This window comes from Vulpes vulpes, chromosome 14 (genome assembly GCF_048418805.1).
Source record: "Vulpes vulpes isolate BD-2025 chromosome 14, VulVul3, whole genome shotgun sequence".
Lineage (NCBI taxonomy): Eukaryota > Metazoa > Chordata > Mammalia > Carnivora > Canidae > Vulpes > Vulpes vulpes.
This window is the reverse complement of record NC_132793.1, coordinates 43381888-43390196: the sequence shown is the minus strand read 5'-3', so window position 1 is coordinate 43390196 and position 8309 is coordinate 43381888.

The window sequence follows — 8309 nt, the reverse complement described above, 5'->3', positions numbered from 1 at the left end:
TCAATCAGCCTCTTCTCCTCTTGGACTGTATTTTAGATCTGTTCAATCAAAACTTCTTCAGGGTCTTCTTCATAGCAAGCCTGGGAGACAAGGGAATGTAGAAGAATCAAAATAGGGTGTCCTTGTCCCAGCAACTCTGGTCTGGGGGAAACTAGCTAATAAAAGCCTTGCTATTATTATGCTGAGTGAAGTAAGTCAATCGGAGAAGGACAAACATTTGGGGAATATTAAAAAATAGTGAAAGGGAATAAAGGGGAAAGGAGAGAAAATGAGTGGGAAATATCAGTGAGGGTGACAGAACATGAGAGACACCTAACTCTGGGAAACGAACAAGGGGTGGTGGAAAGGGAGGTGGGCGGGGGGTGGGGATGACTGGGTGACGGGCACTGAGGGAGGCACTTGAGATAAGCACTGGATGTAATGCTATATGTTGGCAAATCGAACTCCAATATAAAAATATATTTTTTAAAAAAAGCCTTCTATTTTTTCTCTCCAGGTTCACCTGGACCCTGAAACCCTCTGATCCTCATCTTCTTCCACCGTAGGGGTCCTGGCTCCTGCATTGCACATTACCAGCCCTGGATAAACCCTGTCAGGAATTGAATATGCCTGGTGTCCAGCATCCCCTACTCTGTCCCACATGATTGAGTTATTGGAAAGTCCATGTTGGAGCTAGTCTTGGGTTTGCATACCCTCTGGACTTGTCCTGGAAGCCCAGAACCCCTGAGCTTCTAGTACCAGCTTAGGATCCTACATGCCCAGTACTGAGCCTTTGGCCATCCCAGCACCTTGAACCCCCTGCCTGACCTCCTCATCCTCAGTCAGCCAGTAGGGAATGAGTGAAGACACCTTGGCATGGTTGACAGTCTGCATCTAGAACTCCAGTCACCAGAACTCATCCCAAGGCCAGTCCTCAATGTCCTCAGCTCCTGACCTCCTGCCTTTCCTCACCATGGCACATTGTGCCACCTCATTTGATGATTACTCTTGCTTTTCTGACCATGATGTTCTGGGGGGTCTTCTCTTTGAGTCTTTGTGCCTTTGGCTATTCCAGAGGTCATTTTGGCTCCATTCAACCTTGTCCCAAGCACAGTGCTGGGCTGTGAGGACAGTAGTGAAGACACTATTTCTGAACTAGTGGAGGACTCGGGTGAATGCATGAGCAATTCCAACTCATGTGACAGGAGAGAGTCCAGTGGCAGGATAGCACAGGAAGGCGCTAAGAGTGGTGCCCCAGCCATGAATGAGCATTCACTGCCGAAGAGTAGGAGGGAGATGCATGTATGTGGCTTAGGGAGCAGCGTGTGGAGAGGTCAGAGGGGACAAGAGACACTCCATGTTATAGAGCGGGGGAATTAACACCAGAGCCTGGCAATATGTCATGGCACATTCTCCTCTCAGCTAAAAATTGGATTTAAATATTTAAACTTGTGGATGGTTGGTTCACTAGCGAGCTTTGTTTTCTTATGGAATCCTACCTGTGAGTTCCTCCCTTTGCATCATTCCATCTCAGCAGGGGATAGATACCTTTATCCACAGAACCACTTAGAAGACATTGCAGAGGTACAAACAGTCTGATGCAGCCCTCTGTGTGGGCTACAGCTAACTGGAGCTCCAGGGCTTGTGGGGCTTTACTGATGAGCTGTTTGATCCAGATAAAAGGCAGCATGTTTGAGTCAATAGATCATAAAACCAGTGGTCGAAAACCTGCACTGATTACCAGCTCTGACAGCTACCTGCCCCAGGCACAGGTAGAGAGTTCTGGAAAACAAAGCATGGAGCCTTACCTCATCTACTAGCTCTCCTATTTCCACTCATCTATTCATGGGGTTGCATACCTCAGCCACAGCATAAGCCCCATCGTTCAGATTCAGGGCCTGGAAGACATTTGGTGGGTAGGGGCACCCCTTCGGGAAATCAGATCCTGAACATCAATGAATTGTTCCTCTTTATCATCCTATCTTCTCTGGGTTCTGTCTGATCAGAGTGGTTGACACAGAAGTGGGGAGCGTGTTTGCTGGAATGAAATGGAGGGTGGAGAGATGGATAGATACCTTTAATAAGAGGCAGGTAATGGTGGAAGTGGAAGACTGCAGTGCTGGGCCAGTCCAAATTAGGTGGACTGATAGAATTGGAGAGGGCACTGGGATCTGAAAGAGTGTTTTCTATGTGTGTTTGGCATTTTGAAAAGGGACAGTTTCTCTATCTGCCCCTTCCACTGCCAATATATACATACACACACAAGCAAATTCCCTCCTTGCCCCTCCTTGTTATCTCCTTGCCCAACACACAAAATGGTTATTCTTGTGCCAGTAAGGAACATTACATAGTCCCCCACCTCCAGAGAATGCCTTCAAGGTCACTGGAGAAAGAAACTCTAAGGATGCCTTGCCCAAATATGGTAGAGCAGCTTGGAGGTCAATTGTCATAGTGAATCTGAATGTAGTCCTACTGGAAGGACAGAAACTGGCTATGCCAAATTCTACTTAGGATTTGGGTCTTATGAAAAACTGACTTAATCTGAGTCGTTTTTTATTGTCATCTATTCCATTAATCTTGCTTTCCTAGTAGTCTTGGGGAACTACATGGGGTAGATGGTTCCCCCAGATCAATCTTGCCTATACCCCATTCCTACCCCCTCAGAACATCATGGTCAAAAAAGAAACAGGAAGTCAAACCCTTTGACGCTTCCTAATGTCTGTGCTTTCCAGAATTCTGCCCATTTGTGTGGTTCTGCCTTCTACTGTTCCTCTAGACACCTCACAGGTTTTTGTCCTTGAGATCACGGAGACCCTGCCCAGTACATACACCACACTCCTTGTAAGAGAGTCACAGGGTATGTAGGAGATTTTACCTTTTTGTTCCTAAAACTACAAACAGGCATGAAAACAGAAGCATCACTGTTGTGTGTCTAGTCACCATCAGCTGAGGGGGCACAGAAACTTGAAACATCCTGGAGGTAGAAAATGAAGCCACTCTTAGAACTGTTGCTTCTAAAAACCAAGGGCAACAGCAACTTTGCAAGAAATAAGATACCATTTCCCTCAGGGCTTTCCTCAATCAGTAGTACGGATATGCCAATATGCCAACAACCTAACTTCTTACAGTGTGTGTCTGTCTGTGTGTGTGTGTGTGTGTGTGTGTGGCTAACAGAGGGATTAATTGATCTATTAAGTAGTAAACTCATACTAGAACTGGAAAATTATCTAGAACTGTAAGCGTCTATATGGATCAGCAAACTACAGTGCATGAATCCTACCAAATCCTACCAAGTCATTGCTTTTTCAGAGTTTATGAGCTAACAATGGTTTTTACTTTTTCTACTGGCTTTTTTTTAAATGATTATATAAATACCCACAGCATATTCTCAGTTTTATCTATTGGCCAGCAAAACCTGAAATATTTATGCCCTGGCCCCTTAAGAAAACATTTGCCAACACCTGTTCTAGAATAGTGATTTTCAATAGAGTCAAAGTAATGAAAGGGGAAATTGTGAACATCAGGATCTTTGTGTGGAATTTGGGATGCACTGTGTAGTTAGAAAAGCAACTAGTCCCATAACCAAGGAAATCCAGTTGTATGTATAACTTGGAGAAACCCTCTGCATGTAAAAGGAAGGCTATGTTACATGTTTCTAACAATAACAAAAAAAGGAAAATTATAAACTAAGTTGTGGTATATTAGTATAATGGAAATCTGCACAACAGTAAGAGAAATTGCCTAGGTTTAGATACATATCATTATGAGTAGGTCTCAAAAATACAATTTTGATTGAAAGAAGGAAATTGCAGAATGATCTATATATTCTGAAACTGAATGCACAAATTGACAAAATTTCAAAACAATATTATGAGTTGTTGCTAGGTGTATATAAGTATATAAAAAGATGTCAAAAAAATAGACAGGAAAAATGTCCACCAAATTTTTGTACTATTACCTCCAGGAAGAAAGGGAACAAAGGCAAGGACAGAGGTCAGAATGAGATTGGGATGAAATGGTTATAGCCAAGGGAACTTCAAATATATCAATACTATGTATTTCCTACACACACACACATACATATGCATGCACACTTGCACACACAAAATTAAGTAAAAACAATAAAAAGCAAATACAAATTCTGAGTAATTTGAAGCGGGGCACCTAGATCTTATTAGTCTTACCTCCAAATTTACAGAGCATATTCTAAAATTACTATTGTTTTTATTTGCTCTTTCCCATTACAATTAATTTATTTTGAAATTCTAAGTAATTAAAGGACAGTGTGAAGGTGCTAGCCTAATCAAAAGGAGCATGGATATTTTAAAATTTAAGAAACACTAATATGAAGCAGCAATTTTCAATTATTAAATCAATTGTATTGAAGTATGATTTACGTACAACACATTTCACCCATTTTATTTTTTTAATAAATAAACTCTACATCCAACATGGAACTTGAACTCGTGACCCTAAGATCATACTTTACCAAATGAACCAGACAGGCACCCCACACATTTCACCTATTTTAATAAGAAGTGTCTGATGAGTCTTGCTAAATACACACAATGTGCATGTAATAATCACCACAATCAAGATGCAGAACACTTACATCTCCCAAAAAGTTCTCACCTTCTTCCCTTCAACCCTGGACCCCAGGTAACTACTGATATGCCCAAGAAATAAGCTATGTGAAGTCTGAGATGACCTGGATGAAATGGTGGAGGACAAGGGTGTCCTGCTTGAAAACCACAGAAGCTCAGCAATGATTTCCTCCTTCCCAAATCTGAGCACCACTTTTAACACAGAGCATTTCTTATAACCCCACATGACAGCAGTTGCCCCTCTTGAGTGAGAAGACATGCATGTGCACATAAATCCCAAACTCCAGGAATCACTAGTCCACCATTGTCTCAGGGGTATCAATTCTAAGGAAATTTGGTCCAACCTCTAATGTTAAGGAGATGAGAACTTGAGGAGATTTGCTTGAATTCAGCCCCAACATGTGGTCAACATTCTCATGGAGTTAGCAGTTCTGACAACATACCTGATCTCCTCCTACTCTGCCACACTACCCTTAGATAGTAAAATAGATGTGCCCACCATCCCCTCCCACACAAGTGATGCTGGGCCAGGGCCAGGGTGGTATCCCAGAATGTTGGGTACAGAATCAGGGTGGGTCCTTGCTCTTACAAAGACTGTGATGTTTGAAGTTGAGGGAGAAACCCAGGAAGTGACTTTTCCACAAATCAAAAAGTTGTCCATCAAGAGGGGTATGTCAAAAAGGACAAGTCATGGTGCAAAGTCAACAAACAGAGCCTGGCCCAGTTTCCTGCATATAATAGACATTCAAATAATAGCTGCCCCACTTCCACAAAAAAAATGTATAAAGTCACAAGAGAACACTTCTTCTACTCTAACAATAAGAAAAAGCCAGAAAATCTACAAAAACATAACTCTTTTGAGCTCATCAAAGAGTTAAGGTCACAAGGCAAACAAGTGAACTAAATTCCAAAGGATTAAAACCCCTCCAAGGAGAGAAAGATCACACAAACTGTTTAGCCTTTGTCAGCTCACAACAGACTGACAAAGGAGGTCACCACAAAAGTAGGTAAGAAGAAATCAGCTAAAATTTTAGTGAATCATAAAAAGTCAAGTATGGGCCAAAATATCAGTTTAGAAATACTGGGAGTCCCAGACACAAACAGTTCCAAGTTGCTCACAGATTCTTTGTCATGGGCCTTCACCAGAAGCACATGGAAAGACCAGTGCAAAAGAAGATAGTAGAATGAATGCCCCCAACGTGGTGCATGTGTGCAAGTAATGATCTGCTGCCACTACAGTGTAAGCATAATACCCTACACACTTCCCAGACCCTCCCTCAGATAAAACAACAGTCTTAAGCTGCTGAGGTATGGGAAAGAAATGCTCTTGAGCTCAGAATACTACACCAGTACAAACCTGTTATTTCCTACTGCTGAAGAGGGGTAAAAAAACTCCCTCCCAACCAAGATCCAACACAGATAAACCCTGCAGAGCTTGGTTTCCATGGAAGTGGGAGGTACGCTGATAAATCCCCTATCTCTGAGACTCAGGTACACAGCCCCTGCCTAAGCCTGAGGCTAGACTAGAAAGTGAGACACCTCCCATCCCCAATTCCTGTCAAGAGCATCAAGTAACAAGCAACAAAGTGTCTATTATTTGGGAGGTCAAGATTTTGGAGAAATTGACTACACAGTTACTACTGAAAGCAGAATGTGAAACAGGAACACTAAGACAACCCCCCCACTCCTTCCCCCACTGCAAGCATTTGAATCCCCACACTAAGCACAAGATAACAGCACCTCACCAATAGAAGAATATGAAGTCTATGGTGTACTGAAGGAAATGACAGCAGAAACAAAATCAAAACCCAGCTCACTTCCTATATAAACTAACTCAACCACCCATGCTGATAGCCTGAAAGAAGAGACACATCCTTTTCTGGGTATAAATACTGTTTACTTCAGTCTCTGTTTTTCTACAATCAATATCTGGCATGCAATAAAAAATTTTGAGATACACACACACACACACACACACACACACAAAAGGCAAGAAAAAAGCAAACAAACGTAGAGAGATAAAACAACCAACAGAACCAGACTCACATGCCTCAAATGTTAGGACTGTCAGAGATTTTAAAATGACTGATTACTATGTTAAGAAATCTAATGGGGATCCCTGGGTGGTGCAGCAGCTTAGCGCCTGCCTTTGGCCCAGGGCACAATCCTGGAGATCTGGGATCGAATCCCGCGTCAGGCTTCCGGTGCTTGGAGCCTGCTTCTCCCTCTGCCTGTGTCTCTGCCTCTGTGTGTGTGTGTGTGACTATCATAAATAAATAAAAATTAAAAAAAAAATTTTAGAAATCTAATGGAAACACTGAACATGAATCTGATGAATTTAATAGAAACATGAACTAACAGGGAATTTCAGCAGTAAGTCGGAGTTAAATGGAAATGCTGGAAATATAAATGCAATTTTAGAGATTAATTCTTCCTCTGGCCTTATCAGCAGGCTGCACACAGCTGAGCAAGAAATCAATGAACTTAAAGATAGGTCAATAAAAATTATAAAGACTCAATCCCAAAAAGAAAAAAAGAGAGTGAAAAATAGAACAAGCTTTCAAAAGCTGTGGGACAATACTAAGCAGCCTAACACACATATAAATTGAATTCCCAAGAGGAGAAGAAGAGAGAGAGAGAATGGAACAGAAGAAATGCTTTTATTTTTATTCTTCTTTATATAATTTTTATTTTATCTCTGGCTGCCTTCAAGTTTTTATCTCTAGGTTTCAGCAGTTTGACTATGGTGTGCACATGTATGTGTGTATGTATGTTTTATATTTATCCCAGTTTGGTACACAGAGCCTCTTGCTTATGGTCTCTCATTAATTTTAGATAATTTTTGGCCATTATCTCTTCAAATATTTCCACTTATAGAAATGAAGTGGAAAAATTGTAAAACTTTTTTAAGGTAAGTATAAAGCATGTGTTTTTAATAGTATATTTTTGGTCTCAGATGAGAAAATACCTCAAGTTGGCAAAAGTAGAGCCAGGAGTAGACAAATAGTGGTAGGTCTTCCAATTAGCAACAATTATATTTTAAACATTCCTGAATTAATCAAGTCTACCACCTAACCCATTGCTCCTGTTGCTTCTCAATGAGTAAGTTGTAGGGGCCCATTAATCCTTATGGTTCAAGACAACATCAGAAGTCACCCCTGTCGAAAGTGGAAGATCTCCTACATCACATCTGCTTAGCTCACCCCTGATTCTAACCTTCTTGGTGGACAGTTCCTTGTGAGTTTTACCTCTCACTGACAAACACATCCTCAAGCACATCCCACCTGTATGTCCACTTTCTTCTCCCAGAGCCTTCTAAAACACTGTGGGACCTTTCTAGGCTCAGCACAAGAGCAGCCAAGATGGCAGGGACATCAACATTCCAAGGGTTACCCACAACCAATGGGGGAGCAAGGGACCAGTGGACAAGTGCCCCAGCCACTTATCCTTCAGGGGGGCATTCTCTATGCTTCTCAGAGGTCTTTGCAAAACAGAGCCCTGATGCTCACAGTAATACACCTTCATTTTGATTTTTTTCTCTTCCTCATCTCATCTTCCTTGGTGCCTCCCTCCTGCCTCCTAAGATCACCTTCCTAAAAACTACCTGCACCCAAGCCCTAGTCTCAAACTCTACTCTTGAGAGGAAACTCAAACGAAGACAGACTCCATTACTGAAGGCTCAGGACCTCCATTTTGTCTGGCTTCATCAGTCCAGAAATATTCAGT